Source organism: Notechis scutatus, chromosome 2, assembly GCF_049901735.1.
Source record: "Notechis scutatus isolate UNSWTSFEM ecotype Mainland chromosome 2, rNotScu1.2, whole genome shotgun sequence".
NCBI lineage: Eukaryota > Metazoa > Chordata > Lepidosauria > Squamata > Elapidae > Notechis > Notechis scutatus.
The window spans coordinates 5,642,334-5,661,567 of record NC_142010.1 but is presented as its reverse complement, the minus strand read 5'-3'; the positions used below and the strand labels follow the sequence as shown (position 1 = coordinate 5,661,567).

The 19,234-nt window shown below is 44.7% G+C and overlaps 2 protein-coding genes and 1 pseudogene across 3 annotated transcripts in view; all 3 read right to left on the bottom strand.

Moving 5' to 3' along the window:
- The window catches only part of LOC113431870 (uncharacterized), a 32,175-nt gene extending 14,699 nt beyond the window's left edge, over nucleotides 1–17,476 (bottom strand). The window contains exon 1 of the mRNA XM_087953063.1: nucleotides 16,979–17,476. The gene's annotated coding sequence lies outside the window, so the exon portion shown is untranslated. The remainder of the gene's footprint in view (nucleotides 1–16,978) is intronic.
- LOC113432409 (uncharacterized) overlaps nucleotides 1–19,234 on the bottom strand; it is a 70,355-nt gene that overhangs the window by 14,699 nt on the left and 36,422 nt on the right. The window lies entirely within an intron of this gene.
- On the bottom strand, nucleotides 623–14,269 carry LOC148131645 (uncharacterized; annotated as a pseudogene). The gene is made up of 2 exons (XR_015747092.1): nucleotides 12,594–14,269; nucleotides 623–2,486 (listed from the first exon to the last, which is right to left on the bottom strand). The product of XR_015747092.1 is annotated as an uncharacterized LOC148131645 (transcript).

Below are 19,234 nucleotides of genomic sequence, written 5' to 3'. Positions count from 1 at the left end.
ACATTCTACCTCCAGGACTCCTATCTCTCTGTAATATTGTCAAGCCCGAAATTGACATGCGTAGCCATTTTAGTTAGGGTTAGTATATATTCCTTCTCTTACTTTCTCATTGGCGGTCATGGGGGAAGGGTTTTGGACTTGCCACTTTCCTAAGGGGGGAGGAGTGGAGGTAGAGTTGTTTAGGCTAGGTGATTCTTCTTCCCATGAGAACTCGAGCTGACCATGCTCAGGGCGCTTGGGGTGAGATTTATGACATCAAGCAATGTTGAATTACTTTTATTGGAGAACGTGACTTTTGGGGGTTGTTTCTAACTTCTAATATTGTGGGGTAATTCTGGGTTGTGTCAGATCCGGAATTATCACGGACCTTATCAATTTGATGCTTCACTAAATAAAATAATTGTCTTGGAAGATGGACTTCGCTCTTTTCTTTTTAAATGGATTTCATCACTTGGAAACCTGACAAATTTATCAAATTGGATACAATAAGAATGGTTTGGATGCCTTAGGAATATTTTTATTATACAGAGTTATATTTAGTTTCTTACTATATTTTCAGAAAACCCTTGTTAAAATCCTAATAATCATTTACTCATTCATTGATTTTTAAAAGCAAATCCTCTTGTGCCTGAGCATGTATTCTGGTTGAGTCTCTGGTGTTTAAAGAAACTTGGCTCTTTGGCTGAAAATAATCCAGCAAGCTGAAAATAAGCAATGTATATCCTTGTGCAAAGTTTTCTTTGATCCCATCAGACTTTCCTTCCAATCAGAAAACTGATGGCTTTTCGCCTGTATGAGTCCTCTTGTCTTTATCTATAGTAGAGTTGTGACTGAAACACTGACCACAGTTTGGGCATGTAAATAGCTTCTGATCTGTGTGTAAACTGACATGATTTATTAGATTAGACCTACTTGTGGAAGCTTTCTGACAATTGGGACATTCAAAGGGCTCCTCTTCTGTGTCAGTTCCCTATTGTTCCACCAGGTGGGAATTCCAACTGAAACTTTTCCCACAATCCAAGCACTCATCCTGTGTGAATCCTCTGGTGTCTCACCAGGTCAGAATTGCAACTGAAAGCCTTCCCACAATATGGACACTCATAGGGTTTCTCTCCTGTGTGAGTCCTTATGTGAGTCACTAGGGCAGAATTATGACTAAAACATTTCCAACAATCTGGACACTCATATGGTTTCTCTCCTGTGTGAGTCCTCTGGTGTATCACCAGGGAAGAGTTCTGACTGAAACTTTTCCCACAGTCTGGACATTCATATGGTTTCTCTCCTGTGTGAGTTCTTTGGTGTTGCACAAGGTTACAATTATGATTGAATCTTTTCCCACAAACTGGACACTCATAAGGTTCCTCCCCGGTGTGAATCCTCTCGTGTATCACCAGGCTGTAATTCTTACTGAAACATTTCCCACAATCTAAACACTCATATGGTTTCTCTCCTGTGTGACTCCTCTGGTGTATTACCAGGTCAGAGTTCTGAGAGAAACATTTGCCACACTCTGGACACTCATATGGTTTCTCTCCTGTATGGGTCCTCTGGTGTATAACCAGATTTGAATTCCGCTGGAAACTTTTCCCACAATCAGGACACTCATATGGTTTCTCGCCCGTGTGAGTCCTCTGGTGTATCACCAGGGAAGAGTTCCGACTGAAACTTTTCCCACAGTCTGGACATTCATATGGTTTCTCTCCTGTGTGAGTTCTCTGGTGATTCACAAGGTTAGAATTATTATTGAAACTTTTCCCACAATCTGGACACTCATACGGTTTCTCCCCAGTGTGAGTCCTCTGGTGTATCACCAGGTAAGAGTTCTGACTGAAACTTTTCCCACACTCTGGACACTCATATGGTTTCTCCCCTGTGTGAGTCCTCTGGTGTATCACCAGGGAAGAGTTCTGACTGAAACTTTTCCCACAGTCTGGACATTCATATGGTTTCTCTCCTGTGTGAGTTCTCTGGTGTTTCACAAGGTTAGAATTATTATTGAAACTTTTCCCACAATCTGGACACTCATACGGTTTTTCCCCAGTATGAGTTCTCTGGTGTATAACGAAGTAGGCATTGTGACTAAAGCTTTTTCCACAATCTGGACACTCAAATGGTTTCTCTCCATTGTGAGTTCTCTGGTGTATCACCAGGGAAGAGTTCCGACTGAAACTTTTCCCACAATCTGGACATTCATATGGTTTCTCCCCTGTGTGAGTTCTCTGGTGTAACACCAGGTAAGAGTTCCGACTGAAACTTTTCCCACACTCTGGACACTCAAATGGTTTCTCTCCTGTGTGTGTCCTCTTGTGTATCATCAGCGTGGCATGCTTACTAAACCTTTTGCCACACTGTGGGCACTGGTAGGGCTTTTCTCCAATATGGGTTCTTTTATGCTCAGTAAGTTGGGAAGTGTAGTGAAAAACTTCACCACATTCGGAGCATTTGCATGGTTTTTCACCAGTGCGGATCCTCTGATGCATAATCAGCTCTGATTTACAATATCTGTTTTTCTGACAATATGAATATCTGTGGAGCTTTTCCACCACTGATAGATTTTTGAGGAGGTCAAAAATATTTGTGATCTCTTCTTGGATGGTTCAAGCTGTTTGTTTCCTCACAGGCTGCGGCCTGCATTATTGTCTGGAATGAGCGCTTCCTCCCCACAGACTTCTAGATATTTCTTCTTTTTCTGAATCTGGAAATGTTCCACCTTTATTGTTTGATATGTTTCCTTGAGTTCCACACACAATACTTCTCCAGCACAAAACTCTTCTCCTATTTTGTTTTGTTGTCTTTTCCTGGCTGGGGAAGGAAACGAGTTTTGTAGTTATCTGGAGGAATTGGAACAGAGGTTGTTCCCAGATCTACCGGTTTCACTTTCGTTTTTAAAGCTGCTGTTGAGTCTCTGTCGTCCAGAAGGGGGTTCTTTGGTGTTGCCTTGGTCTGTAAGATTCACAAAAAAAGAGATACTTTAATTTCTCTTTATAATATGGTTGCAAGATGTGAAAATAAAAGAAAAAAAAGCATAAATAACCATGAAAAAGCAATCATGCCAAAATGTTAGATTAACCACTGCCATTCATTTTGACACATAAGAGACTAATTTCAAATATTCATACAATCATGGAATTCTATTGTTGACTCGTGCAAATCACAGATTGTCAGCACTGCAAATTTTTATAATCATATAGGTACCTAAATACACTGCTCAAAAAAATAAAGGGAACACTTAAACACTTTTGAATGCTGGCGGTGCTTTCACTCTAGTGGTAGCATGAGATGGAGTCTACAACCCAGGTAGTGCAGCTCATCCAGGATGGCACATCAATGCGAGCGGTGGCAAGAAGGTTTGTTGTGTCTGTCACCTTAGTGTCCAGAGTATGGAGGCGCTACCAGGAGACAGGCCAGTACATCAGGAGACGTGGAGGAGGCTGTAGGAGGGCAACAACCCAACATTAGGACTGCTACCTCCGTCTTTGTGCAAGGAGGGACAGGAGGAGCACTGTCAGAGCCCTTCCCAGCTACACACTTTCTTGTCCCGCTGCCCCATGTGAGGCGGGAGGCCCGAGAGAAACCGCCTGGTCAGGGCAAACAGCCCTTCACGACCTAGCTAGCCCTTCCCGGGGAGCAAAGCATGGTTTGGACAAACTGATCCATCCTGAAGGTCAGGGGTCCTCAACCACCGGGCCGCGGACCGGTACCGGTCTGTGGAGCACTCTGTACCGGGCCGCAAAGAAAAAAAATTTTTTAAAAATGGCGGCTTTCTTCGCCTTCGGTGAATGCTGCTGGTATCGGGGATCAAGGACACAAATGAGAGAAGGGGAGGGAGGAAGCAACCAAAGCCTGTCCTGCTCTCTGGCTCAGCGGCTCGGTTTCCTCCCGCCTCGTTCTCTCTCAGTCGCTCTCTCGCTGCTCCACCAGCCCAGGAAGAAACTGCTTCAAAGAAGCCGGGGTGGTGGTGGTGGCTTTCCTGTCGCCGCGCCTCCAAGCGCCCGTTCACCCACCCCGCCCGCCCACCGCGCTTCAATTCAGTGCCCGTTCTGCCTGCCTGCCTGTTTGGTTGTTTGGGAGCAGCTTCGCTGAGAATAATAACTATTCACCTCTTTTTATCAGCCGAAGCTGCTCCGAACGAAGAAGGCAGGCAGGCAGGCAGAACGGAGCACTGTGGATTGAACCGCGGGCGGGCGGGCGGGGTGGGGGTAAACGGGCGCTTCGGAGGCGCTGCGGCGACAGGAAAAGCCACCACCACCACCCCCGGCTTCTTTGAAGCAGTTTCTTCCTGGGCAGGTGGAGCAGCGAGAGAGCGACTGAGAGAGGAACAAGGCAGACACCTGAAGGAGGGAGGGAGACACCTGAGGGATTGGGCTGAGGGAGGCAGGGCCGAGGCGCTCCCTGAACTTGGTGGTTTGCTGGCAGACGTTTTATTACCCGACTAGGTAACAACATCAGATGTTACCTAGTCAGGTAATGAAACGTCTGCAAGCAAACCACCAAACTCGGATTCTCCCCCCCCCCCATCCTTGAGAAAGTGTTTGTGCTTGAAACTGGTCCCTGGTACAAAAAAGGTTGGGGACCACTGCTGAAGGTGACCTGCAGACCAGCGGCGGTGGAGGCAGAAGGAAGAAAGCAAGCTCCAGAGCAGCAGTGGTGATAGCGCTCCAGGAGGGCAGGCACATGAGCACTGCAGCAGAGGAGCAGTCTCGGCTCCAGTGCAGCTCTCCCCCAAGAGCCACCTGCCCATCTGCTGGCTGCAGGACCTGAGATATAGGGGAAGGCAAGTGGGTGGCAGTCTCCCGGAGGCCCCGTGGAAACCGAGCGCGCCAGGCAAAAAGGCAAGCGAGCCTCGCCATGTCCCACCAAGGCGTCTCTTTGGCTGAGCATAGGGGCTATTTGTATATAGGAAACTTACCACAGTAGTAATGGGAGACTTTAACTACCCTGATATAAACTGGGAGCCTAACTCAGGAGATCGAACAGATTCTTAACCAACTTAGCTGAGAACTTTGTAATCCAAAAGGTAGAGAAGGGAACTAGAGGAAAAACTGTACTGGACCAAATTAATAAAAAGAAGTGATAGAAGAAATCGAAGTTGCTGGAATCTGGGGTGAAAGTTATCATGCTATATAATCCAACCTATGTCTTAAACTAGAAGAGTTGATTTTAACAAACTCAGAGAGACCCTAAGCAAAATTTCATGGATAAAAATCCTGAAGAGGAAAACAACTCACAAAAAATGGGAAACTGAAAAATATGATCATAAAAGCCCAGTCCAACACAATACCACTAAAAAAGAAAAACAAGAAATCCAAGCTAAAATCAGAATGATGTCATAAAGACCAATCTGATAAACTGAAAGATAAAAAGGATAAGTACAAAAAATGGAAAGAAGGACACATTACTAAGGAAGAATATCAGCAGATAGCCTGAATCTGCACTCAGGAAAGCAAAGGTGCAGAATTAACACAGACTTGCAACAAAAGACAAAGACAATAAAAAAAGTTTCTTTCAACATATAAAGAACAAAAAAAAAATCAAGGAAACCTTTGCTTCACTAAAGTGTGAAGATACCAAGGAAGTAACAGGCAGTAGACATGTAGCCAATCAGCATTCTTTGCAACAACCTTCACACAAAAGGAAACTATTGCCCAAAATATAACTGTAAAAGACAGACTAGAAATTAAAATAAGTAAGCAAATGGCAAGAATACCTGTCTAACCTTGATAAATATAAATCACCTGATGGGTTACAGCCCAGAGTTCTGAAAAAGCTGGTAGATGTCATCTCAGAACCATTGTATCGTATCTTTAAAAAATCTCGGAGAACTGGGGAACTATCAGAGGTTCGGAAAAGAGCTGATCTGGTTCCCATCTTCAAAAAAAGAATAAAAACAGATCCATGAAACTACAGACCAACAATCAGCCTAACATCAATATCTGGAAAGATACTGGGGAAAAAATAATTTTAAAGAAACCTGTGACTAAGTGACTAAATTAGCAGACCAGCGACAAAGTAGACCACAACCTACTTCTTGCTCAGCTAGAAAAATGTGGGATAGACAACATCCCCACCAGATGAATGTGTAGCTGGCTGACAAACAGTACTGTGCAAGTAATTCTTAATGGTACCAGATCCACATGGAGGGGACTAAGCAGTGGGGAACCACAAGGTTCTGCCTTAGGCCCAGGACTCTTCAGGATCTTCCTAAAGGAAGGAGAACTCCTCAAAGTTGCAGATGACACTCAGCTGGCAGGAAGAGCCAACACCCCGCAAGACAAGCTCAGGATCCAAAAAGATCTTGACAGACTTGAACAATGGGCTCCATCCAACACAATGAAATTTAATGAAGACAAAAGAAAAGTTTTATATCTGGGCAGAAAAAAAACAAAGATACAAGTACAGATTATGTGAAAAACAGTAACTGTGAGAGGGACCTTGGAGTCTCAGTGGACATGAACCAGCAACTACAAGGTGAAGAGCCCGACTTGCTCCCGGCCTCTCCTCCGACCTGCCCTCCGCTCACCTTCCAGCTGCCGCTTCTTCGACTCAGGAAAAAGTGCAACAGGCACCGCGCTGTTCCATTTGGGAGCCGGAAGACGTCGTTTCTCAGTGCTTCGCCTTTCCACTGTCGCTCTAGAAATCCGCGACTCTATGGTCTCGATTCCTTTCAGTTCAGCTACTGGGGCTGGCTACTGCATTGTCGACTATCCAGGCGCGCTTGTTGCCTAACCATAGAGTGCCATCTAGCCAACAATGGCTAGATCGTCCGACCTCTAGCTTCATCAGGTTAGCCGGGTGCTTGGTGGCTCGTAAAAGTTGATGAAGTTGAGCCCCTAAATGATTAACAGCCTGCCATCTTCATCTTACTAATAGAAAAATACGGGCCAAAACTTGGAAGTGCTTTCCAATGACATTTAAATAAGGAGAGACTATCACCCTCTCTGTGTTACTATAATGTTCTCTGCTTAGTAGAGCAGCCTTCCCAATTCCCAGAGTACTAAGATTTCAGCCTTGAGAATTCCCAGGCTGCTTGGGCAAAACACTTGGAGGTCACTAGTTTGCAGGCTGGAAGCTGATCTAAGGATTCCTGCATTTTAGCAGGGTTTGGCTGTCACTGGAGATCAAAATTCTCTGCATCCTAAAAAAATTATTACTGATTCACTTGAGAGCCAGTTTTGGCTGTTCCTGGATCTGCAGACCCTGGCTATGCTCAGTCATGCCCTAGTTACCTGCATATTGGATGACTTCAATAAATTCTGCATGAGCCACCATTGAAGGGTATCCAAAGGTTACAGCTGGTAGAGAATGCAATGGCCGGATTGCTTATATGTGTTTCTGAAGCAGCACATGTCACACCTCTGCTCCCCGAGCTGCCTTGGTTGCCAGTTTGCTTGTGGCTCCAGTTCAAGGTTTTGCTGGTTTTGCCTTTGGAAGCCCTTCCTGGCATGGGACTGAGCCTTTCCCTGCTTATTTCAGTCTACTTGACGAGACCTGGCAAAGAAGACATGCAGCAGGCACCATCAGCTGGGGAGCTGCATTTGGTGGATACAGGAGCTATGGCTTCTCTGTTGTGGCCCCCACTCTATGCAGGGGTTTGCAATCTTTGGGCCATGGGGGTCCCCAATTAGAAACATTTCTATTTAGGGCCGTTTCTAAATAGAGACCTAGTGCCCCCTACAGGCATATAACTTGGGCAGCCCCAATATAGACTTCTCAGGCCCCATTGGGTCTCTAATTGGAGGTGTTTCTAAATAGAAACACTGTACACCCCCCTCAAAAGGGTATCTAAATAGAAACACTGTACACCTCCCCAAAAGGGTATCTAAATAGAAACGCGGAGGGGCCCCCCCCTTGGTTCTCTAATTGGAGGCGTTTTTAAATAGAAATACTGCCATCGGGTCTCTAATTAGAAACGTTCTAGGCCGGGACATTTCTAATTAGAAAACGCCCCCCTTGTCTCTACTTGGAGACCTCCCTAATTAGAGACCGTCTCTAGATGGAGGCGTCCCTATTTAGAAACCTTCTAAACGGGGACGGCCCGGTCTCTAAAGGGGAACGTTTCTAATTAGAGATGTCCCCCAAAGTTGTTCTCCGGTCGGGGTCTTCCCCGATAGGGACGTCGCTAATCGGGGATGCAGACCCCGGTCCAACCAAACTCCTCCCATCAGACCTCTGTTTAGGGCCATTTCCAATTAGAGACTCAACGGACCCCGTTCGAGCTCCTCCCACTGGGACCCCGTGTAGGATCTTCCCTAATAGGAGATGCCCCTAAATAGAAACCGTTTGGGCTACCCCGACAATATGGCCGATCCAAAGTGGCCGCCTTTCGGATACGTCCATTTATTACACGAACCGGACCCCGTGTGGGCGATTCGACCCGTCCCCACCAATCCGGACACGGCGGACTCGTTTCCGAGTGGTCCCCCGAGCCCCCAGACCCAATTTGAGGCTACCCCAGTCCCAAAACAAACCAAGCACATGGCCGGGTCCAGGACGCCACATGGAATCAACCGATCGAGTTTGGGTGACCCCAGACCCAATTTGAGGCGACCCCAGACCCAAATTAAACTGACCACATGGGCGCCTCCAGGAGGGTCCCCCCACCCAACCCACCAAGTTTCGAAGACCTCCGACCCAATTTGGGGATGCCCCGAACGGAAAACGAACCGACTGCACGGGGGTGTCCGCGAGGTCGCCCCAGCCCCGCCCACCAACTTTGGACCGGAACCGAGCACGCGCGGCAGAACCGCGGCTCGAAAATCCGGTAGAACTCGGAAGTGCGTACGTAAAACTGGCCGCCGAGCACATTACCGGAAAACCCGCCCGGGACCGGGTTACGCGTCATGGTTAGTTCCGGGGTAATTTCCGTCCCGCCCTGGTCAAAAACCGTAGCCCGGGATACCATTCAGATAAAAGCGTTTTTTTTATTGTAAATTTTCCCGAGCCTTTTAGAAAGAGACCCTTCTATTTCCCACGCTCGCTCCGCCGGAACCCTCCCATCCCCCCTCGTAGAAAGTTCCTTCCAGTCGCCCACTGTTGCTCCCTTCTAGAGAAATGACCCTCCCATCCCCATCCCCGCCCACATAGCAGAAGCTACGTTATCATCCCTCGTCCCCGACCCGACACTGCAGAGTGCCCGAGGGAGGACTCGGTCTACCCGCTAAAAGTTTTCAAACCCCTCCCTCTCGGGACCCCCGACCCCAGCGACCACCAACCAGGCTCGTCGGATAGAGGCCAATCCCACGAACGTGATGGTACCGGTCCGGTCCAGCTGGGTCCTTCCCCCCGCCCTCCGGGCCTGTCCAAAGCCGGTCGGGGCCGAGGCTCCGCCCTGCTCCAATGCAAGTCAACGGGGGGAAAACAATATTTCTGTGCCCCCTCCCAGGTAGGGGAAGGGGGTCAGGGGCACGGGCCAGGGTCCCCCTGGGAGAGTCGACCCCGCTCTTTCTTGTGGGTGTGGTCCCGTGAGGTCAAAGGTCAAGGGGGAGGAGCTAGAGGACGTAGCCAGGTCTTGAGAGCCTCCCAGAAGATCAAAAGGGGTGGAACTAATCTCATTTCAGGGGAAAGGATATTCCATAGAGTGGGGGCCACAACAGAGAAGCCATAGCTCATCCTGCATCCACCAAATGCAGCTCCCCAGCTGATGGTGCTTGCCGCATGTCTTCTTTGCCAGCTTTGTCATCAAATAGGCTGAAATAAGCAGGGAAAGGCTCAGACCCATGCCAGGAGGAGCTTTCAAAGGCAAAACCAGCAAAACCTTGAATTGGACCCGCAAGCAAATTGGCAACCAAGGCAGCTCGGGGAGCAGAGGTGTGACATGTGCTGCTTCAGAAACACATATAAGCAATCCGGCCATTGCATTCTCTACCAGCTGTAACTTTTGGATACCCTTCAATGGTGGCTTATGCAGAGTTTATTGAAGTCATCCGATATGCAGGTAACTAGGGCATGACTGAGCATAGCCAGGGTCTGCAGATCCAGGAACAGCCAAAATTGGCTCTCAAGTGAATCAGTAATAATTTTCTTAGGATGTAGAAGAGAGGTGGTATTCAGCAGGTTCTGAGCAGTTTTGGAGAACCGGTAGGGGAAATTTTGTGTGGTTCAGAGAACTGGCAAATACCTCCTCTGACTGGAGATTCTACAGTATCCTTCTCCTGCCATGCCCACAGAATCGGTAGTAAAATAATTTGAATCTCACCACTGATGTAGAGAGTATTTGATCGCCAGTGACAACCAAACCCTTCTAAAATGCAGGAATCTTTAGATCAGCTTCCAGCCTGCAAACTAGTGACCTCCAAGTGTTTTGCCCAAGCAGCCTGGGAATTCTCAAGGCTGAAATCTTAGTACTCTGGGAATTGGGAGGGCTGCTCGAGTGAGCAGATAGCATAATAGTAATACAGAGAGGGTGATAGTATCTCCTTATTTAAATGTCATTGGAAACCATGTGGGAGACACTTCCAAGTTTTGTCCCATATTACAGGGGTCCCCAACCGCCGGTCCGCGGACTGGAACAAGTCTTACCGGGCCACTGGTTGCTGGGTGCCGCCATCTTTTTGACAAAAAGTGCTTCCGTGAGCTTTTCCGGTAGAAAGCTCACCAGAAGCACTTTTTATCAAAAAGATGGCAGCGCCAGCGCTTCGGTGAGCTTTTCCGGTAGAAAGCCATTTCTACCCGAAAAGCTCACTGGAAAGCGAGCGCCGCCATCTTTTGATGAAAAGTGCTTCCGTGAGGTCACCGGAAGCACTTTTTCGTCAAAAAGATGGCGGCGCCCAGTTGATGCCGGTACCGGATGCCAGCTGATGCCGGTACCGGGGCGCATAAAAAGGTTGGGGATCACTGCCATATTATTCTATTAATAAGATGAAGATGGCAGGCTGTTAATCATTTAGAGCAATGGTTCCCAAACTTTTTCAGTCCACCGCTCCCTTTGTGCTACAAACTCGTCCTCGGTGCCCCCCACCCAGGGATGGGATTTACATTTCTGTGGGAATGGCCTAATTTGAGGGCGTGGCTTGCTGGTCATGTGACTGGGTGGGTGTGGCTTGCTGGTCATGTGACTGGCTGGCATGGCTTGCTGGCTGGGAGTGGCTTGCTGGTCACATGACCGTGTAGATATGGTTTGGTGGTGATGTGACTGGGTGGGCATGGCCAGGTGACTGGCAAACCAAATACAAGTGGTCCTCACTTACTGGCTGGTTGTTTACCAAGTGTTCTAATTTATGACTGGCCTCCCCAGAGCTACTTGACCTATTTTTGGAGTTTTGACAGCCATGCACACACATACACACACACTCCCTTCTAACCTTGCTGGAGCAGGTCATTGCACTAGAATAGCCAAAGCATCTCTGATTAGATTCTAGCAGTGAATAAAATCTAATCAGAGATGCTTTGCTAATTCTTGTTGATTTGTTTTATTTGTTTCTTTATTTTATGTTGCATTAACATGTGTGTCCTTTCTTATGCACAACCCAGAAGCTTTTGTGATTCTTTGCAGCAAAAATTACCGACCTCTGACTTTGCTCAACTTTTCAAACGTGCCGCCACTACCGCGTTTTATGTGGCAGCCCCGCAGGTCCACTCCATTGAGCCCCCTGCACCGGAGGGATCTGCCCAAGCAAGTCTGAGCGAAGCAGTGCACCAAGTCAATGGGGTGAGCCTGAGAGAGGGAAAGAGAGAGAGAGAGAAACGAAAGAGAGAGAGAGAGAGAGAAGGAAGAAAGAAAGGGGAAAGAAAAAGGGACAAAGATAGAGGGGGGATGGAAGGAAGAGACAGAAAGAAAAAGAAATGAGGGAAGGAGGGAGGAGAAAGATAATGAGATATCTATTCTAGTCCAATCACCTGCTCCAACAGGGTTAGAAGGGTGTGTGTGTGTGTGTGTGTGTGTGTGTTGTAATTTACCAGAACATTTTGGTTTTGCCTTCTTCAGAATTGGCACTGTAATACATTGGGGAAAAGTAATTTTTAGGGTGGAAATCTAGTCCAATAGATCCTGTTTAAAGCCTCAACAAAATGTGAGAGTTTCCTGATAGTCTTGATCATGTTTCGTCCACAAAACCTTTAATAGAAGCCAAAGATGTTTCAATGTGCTGACAAAGATGTTTCAGTGTGGAAAACGGCCTCAGTCTAAATTAGGCCTCATTTCAATCTGATGCATCAGGTCTCTCTCTCTCTCTCCTCCCTCCCTCTCCCATCCCTATCTTTCTCCCTCTATTTCCCTCTCCCTCCTTTCCTCCTTCTCATTTCTTTCTCTCTCTTCCTTTCTTCCTCTCCTTCTCTCTCTCTTCTCTAACTCTCTCTCTATGACTCTTCCTCCCTCCTACTCCCCCACTCCCCACCCCACCCTTCCCAACTCCCACACCCAGGGAATAACTGTAAGGAAATTTCTGTCTCTGGAAAGATACAAAAATAAACCTTGCATTCCAAAAGGAGTGGAAGGACTGGTGTTTAAAGAAACTTGGCTCTTTGGCTGAAAATAATCCAGCAAGCTGAAAATAAGCAATGTATATCCTTGTGCAAAGTTTTCTTTGATCCCATCAGACTTTCCTTCCAATCAGAAAACTGATGGCTTTTCGCCTGTATGAGTCCTCGTCTTTAACAATAGTAGAGTTGTGACTGAAACACTGACCACAGTTTGGGCATCGAAATGGCTTCTGATCTGTGTGTAAACTGACATGATTTATTAGATTAGACCTACTTGTAAAAGCTTTTTGACAATTGGGATATTCAAAGGGCTCCTCTTCTGTATCAGTTCCCTATTATTCCACCAGGTAGGAATTCCAACTAAAACTTTTCCCACAATCCAAGCACTCATCCTGTGTGAATCCTCTGGTGTCTCACCAGATCAGAATTCCAACGGAAATCTTTCCCACAATATGGACACTCATAGGGTTTCTCTCCTGTGTGAGTCCTCATGTGAGTCACTAGGGCAGAATTACGACTAAAACATTTCCAACAATCTGGACACTCATATGGTTTCTCTCCTGTGTGAGTCCTCTGGTGTATCACCAGGGAAGAGTTCCGACTGAAACTTTTCCCACAGTCTGGACATTCATATGGTTTCTCTCCTGTGTGAGTTCTTTGGTGTTGCACAAGGTTACAATTATGATTGAAACTTTTCCCACAAACTGGACACTCATAAGGTTCTTCCCCTGTGTGAGTCCTCTGGTGTATCACCAGATTGTAATTCTTACTGAAACATTTCCCACAATCTGAACATTCATATGGTTTCTCTCCTCTGTGACTCCTCTGGTGTATCACCAGGTCAGAGTTCTGACTGAAACATTTGCCACACTCTGGACACTCATATGGTTTCTCTCCTGTATGGGTCCTCTGGTGTATAACCAGATTTGAATTCTGCTGGAAACTTTTCCCACAATCAGGACACTCATATGGTTTATCGCCCGTGTGAGTCCTCTGGTGTATCACCAGGGAAGAGTTCCGACTGAAACTTTTCCCACAGTCTGGACATTCATATGGTTTCTCTCCTGTATGAGTCCTCTGGTGTTTCACAAGGTTAGAATTATTATTGAAACTTTTCCCACAATCTGGACACTCATATGGTTTCTCCCCAGTGTGAGTCCTCTGGTGTATCACCAGGTTAGAGTTCCGACTGAAACTTTTCCCACAATCTGGACACTCATATGGTTTCTCCCCAGTGTGAGTCCTCTGGTGTATCACCAGGTTAGAGTTGTGACGGAAAGTTTTCCCACAATCTGGACACTCATATGGTTTCTCTCCTGTGTGTGTCCTCTTGTGTATCACCAGGTTGGCATGCTTACTAAACTTTTTGCCACATTGTGAGCATTGATAGGACTTTTCTCCGGTATGGGTTCTTTTATGCTGAATAAGTTGGGAAGTGTAGCGAAAGACTTTGCCACATTCGGGGCATTTGTATGGTTTTTCACCAGTGTGGATCCTCTGATCCATAATCAGTTCTGATTTATCATCTGTACATTTGTCATCTTCTCCACCACTGGCAGTCTTAGATTCTTGAAGAGGTCAAAAATATTTGTGATCGCTTCTTGGATGGTTCAAGCCGTTTGTTTCTTTACAGGGTGAGGCCTGCAATATTGTCTGGAATGAGTGCTTCCTCCCCACAGACTTCTAGATATTTCTTCTTTTTCTGAATCTGGAAATGTTCCACCTTTATTTTTTGATGTAATGTTTTCTTAAGTTCCACATACAATACTTGTTTATCAGCTCAAAAATCTTTTCCTAATTTTTTTTTTCTTGTCTCTTCCTGGCTGGGGAAGGGGAAGAGTTTTGTAGTAATCTCTGCATCTTGCTCCAAAAAGGGTTTCTTGGCGTTCTCCCTTTGTCTGTAAGATTCACAAAAAGAGATACTTTAATTACTCTTTATAATATGGTTGCAAGATGTGAAAATAAAAGAAAAAATCATACATAACAATGAAAAAGCAAGCATGCCAAAATGCTAGATTAACTACTGCCATTCATTATGACACATAAAAGACGAAGTTCAAATATTCACAGAATCATGAAATTCTATTATTGTGCAAATCACAGATTGTTAGCATGCAAATTTTAATAATCATGTAGATACCTGGAAATACTGAGGAAAGGAACACGGATACCTATATATTCAGAAAAAATACAGAAACACACCCCTCTATCTGTGTGTACCATACGTATGTATGTAGAAAATCCATGTGTATTTTCAGTGTACAAAATGAAATAAGTACAGTATGTGAGCATTAACAGAAGAAATGCTTATACACTAACGCTGAAATTTTACAGAACAAGGAGGTGAACGTACATGAAGGCAGATATGATATAGTTGCCATTGCTGAAACTTGGTGGGATGAAACTTATGACTGGAATGTACTGATAGAGGGATACAAACTAGTCAAAAGAAACAGAACTAACAAAAGAGGAGGTGGAGTTGCATTATATATAAAAGATCACTACATCTCTACAGAAATACACAAAACCAAGGATGAAAACCTCCTCGAATCCATATGGGTCAATATAAAAGGGAAGAAAAATGACATTACTATAGGAATATACTACAGGCCACCCGACCAAGCAGAAGAAATAGATGAGACTTTAACTACCCTGATATCAACTGGGAGACAAACTCAGCAGCCAGAGGGAGTTTGAACAGATTCCTAACCAACTTAGCTAACAACTTTGTCATCCAAAAGGTAGAGGAGGCAACTAGAGGAATAACTATGCTGGACCTAATTCTTATTGATAAAGAAGTGATAGAAGGAATTGAAGTTGCTGGACTCTTAGGTCAAAGTGACCACATCATACTGAAATTCAATATAATGCAAACACAAGCAATAGAATATAATCCAAGCTGTGTCTTAAATTAGAAGAACTGATTTAAACAAACTCAGAGAGACCCTAAGCTAAATTTCATGGATAAAAATCCTGAAAGGGAAAACAACACAAGAAAAATGGGAAACACTGAAAAATATGATAATAAAAGCTCAGTCCAACACAATAACACTAAAAAAGAAAAACAAAAAATCCAAAAAGAAACCACCATGATTGCATAAAGACCTGATGTGGTTCCCATCTTCAAAAAAAGGAAAAAAACCATACCCACGAAACTACAGACCAATCAGCCTAACATCAATACTGAAAAGAAAAAATACTGCAAAATAATCTGTGAACATCTAGAAACAAAGTATAACCAGTAGTCAGCACGGGTTTGTCAAAAACAGATCATGCCAAACCAATCTTATTTGATTCTTTGAGAAAAAATTAGTAGACCAGAGAAAAGCTGTGGACACTGTATACTTAGATTTCAGTCAGGCATTTGACAAAGTAGACCACAACCTACTTACTTCTTGGTAAGCTAGAAAGATGTGGAATGGACAACATCACCACTAGATGGGTTTGTAACTGGCTGACAAACCGTACTCAACAACTAGTACTTAATGGTACACAGGGAGGGAAGTAAGCAGTGGGGTACCACAAGGTTTTGTCTTAGGCCCAGTACTCTTCAATATCTTCATAAATTAAGGAGAACTCATCAAATTTGCAGATGACACCGAGCTGGTAGGAACAGCCAACACCCCAGAAGACAAACTCAGGATCCAGAAAGATCTTGACAGACTTGAACAATGGGCTCCATCCAACAAAATGAAATTTAATGAAGTTTTACATCTGAGCAGAAAAAAAAAAACAAAGGTACAAGTACAGATTAGGTGAAGAACAATAACTGTGAGAGGGACCTTGGAGTCTTATAGTGAACGATCACTTAAAAAGGAGCCAGCAGTGTGTGGCAGTAGCCAAAAAGGCTAATACAATCCTTGGTTGTATAAACAGAGGCATAGAATCAAAATCATGTGAAGTATTAGCACCACTTTATAAAGCCTTGGTAAGACCACACCTGGAATACTGCATCCAGTCTTGGTCACCACATTACAAAGATGTTGAGACTTTGGAAAACAAAAAGTGCAAGTAAGATGATGAAAGGCCTGGATGCTAAAACATATGAAAAACGTTGGAGCATTTGGGTTTGGCTAGCCTAGACAAAAGAAAAATTAGGGGTGACAGGATATCAGTATTCCAGTATTTGAGAGGCTGTCACAAAGAAGAGGGGGTCAAATTATTTTCCAAAGCATCAAAAGACAAGAAACAATGGATCGAAATTAATCAAAGACAGAATCAACCTGGAATTAAGGAGAACCTTCCTAAAAATGAGGTTTGCATGTTTAAATGCAAGATTTAAAGTGCCGGTTTTGCCTATGAACTTTCCCTTGCAAACAAAAACAGGCTAAAAAAAAAAAACGCGGCAGAATCAACCCTAAACTGACGGTAGAGTTGAAATCTCCCAATCCACAGAACAGGGCAGGCAACTTAAAACGTGCAGCTCGGGGGGAATAAAATTGGGCTGGGGGGAGAATATGCAGGAGACGACATATTGCAGCATAGTGGTTTATCTAAAGGTGGAGCGAACCGAAGAGCCCGACTTGCTCCCGGCCTCTCCTCCGACCCGCCCTCCGCTCACCTTCCAGCTGCAGTTTCTTAGACCCAGGAAAAAGTGCAACAGGCACCGCGATCCTCCATTGGGAAGCCGGAAGACGACGTTTCTCAGTGGTTCTCCTTTCCATAGTCGCTCTAGAAATCCGCGACTCTATGGTCTCAATTCCTTTCAGTTCGGCTATAGGCGATGGCTACTGTATTGGCGACCATCCAGGCGCGCTTATTGCCTAACCATAGAGCGCCGTCTAGCCAGCAATGGCTAGATCGTCCGAGCTCTAGCTTCATAATATTACCTGGGTGCTTGCTGGCTCTTAAAAGTACCTGAAGTTCTTGTTTTTGGGCGCAGCCCCTAAATGATTAACAGCCTGCCATCTTCATCTTATTAATAGAATAATACGGGACAAAACTTGGAAGTGTCTCCCACGTGCTTTCCAATGACATTTAAATAAGGAGATACTATCACCCTCTCTGTATTACTATAGTGTTCTCTGCTCACTCGAGCAGCCCTCTCAATTCCCAGAGTACTAAGATTTCAGCCTTGAGAATTCCCAGGCTGCTTGGGCAAAACACTTGGAGGTCACTAGTTTGCAGGCTGGAAGCTGATCTAAGGATTCCTGAATTTTAGCAGGGTTTGGCTGTCACTGGAGATAAAAACTCTGCATCCTAAAAAAATGTATTCACTTCAGAGCCAATTTTGGCTGTTCCTGGATCTGCAAACCCCGGCTATGGTCAATCATGCCCCAGTTACCTGCATATCGGATGACTTCAATAAACTCTGCATGAACTGCCATTGAAGGGTATCCAAAAGTTACAGCTGGTAGAGAATGCAATGGCCGGATTGCTTATATGTGTTTCTGAAGCAGCACATGTCACACCTCTGCTCCCCGAGCTGCCTTGGTTGCCAATTTGCTTGCGGGTCCAATTCAAGGTTTTGCTGCTTTTGCCTTTGAAAGCTCCTCCTGGCATGGGACCGAGCCTTTCCCTGCTTATTTCAGCCTATTTGATGACAAAGCTGGCAAAGAAGACATGCGGCAAGCACCATCAGCTGGGGAGCTGCATTTGGTGGATGCAGGAGGAGCCATGCCTTCTCTGTTGTGGCCCCCAGGTTATGGAATGTTTTGATCTTTTTAACCTCATAGTTTTATACTGCTATTTATAACATTGTAATAATCCGATTGGAGGCCTATACTTTTAGTCAATTAAAATGAATACAATGTATTGACTCTCTTTTTATTGAAGAACTCAAGACGTCATACAAAGCAGTTCCTGGTTGGCATCCTGAGCCAAGAACAACGCCAATTTCTCATTTTTAAATCCCCCCTGCCAGCCAACCGATCTGCACTGGCATATTTTCGGCCTCTCAATTGTCATCTTAAATTGGGATTTCATAACACCTGGCAAGCCTGGATATATTGAAAAACTGATTTTTCAATATAATTTATATTAATAATTTTAAACAGAAGATTAAAAACAAACAGAAACAAATACACCAAATAGAAGAAAAAAGAAATTAAAAGTGTAAAAAGAAAAGGCTAGAAATAGAGAGAAGTTACTTCCAATCTCCTTTACAATAATTATAATTAGAAATACAAAATTACTTCTTACTCTATGGTTACAAAAACTCTCTTTTCGATAATCTGGTTTGTTTTTTTTATAATCACGACTGTAAATGATAACTTCATTTTTTGTTCTGTTTCACACAAATCTCTAATCTCTAACTTGCAATCAATAATTAATGTAGAGAATGTCCTCTCCAATTGAGGAAATCAATATAGTTGTCTCTGAAAATTCCATCATCATAACCAATCATTCCTCTATTGTGGTTAAACTTGAGTCTTTGGTGTACATAATGCAGTTAATCTTTGACAATAGGAGTTGAAATTTGGATCCTAGGACAAGGGTCCCTGACCACCGGGCTGCACAAATGGCAGGCAAGCATGCACGTATGCATGCATCTCCACTTGCACGAGAGACAAGGAATCTCAGAAAGAGTTTGGACTTTGCCAACTCAGATCTCATGTTCAATATTAAGTAAGACATGTTTCATTAAAAAGAATGAGGCAGGACATTAGTTAATTCCTCATCTGAGCTTGCAATCAGAGACGGGAAATGACATTCAAAAATCCTCTACATACGTCAAATTTTGTCTCATGTGGAATTTCTTATGTGTGATAAAGGAGGAATTTTGTGTGAAACACTGTCCACAATCTGGGCATTTGAATAGTTTCTCCATGTGTGTAACCTTACATGATTCATTTCTGATTGGAAGGAAAGCTTGATG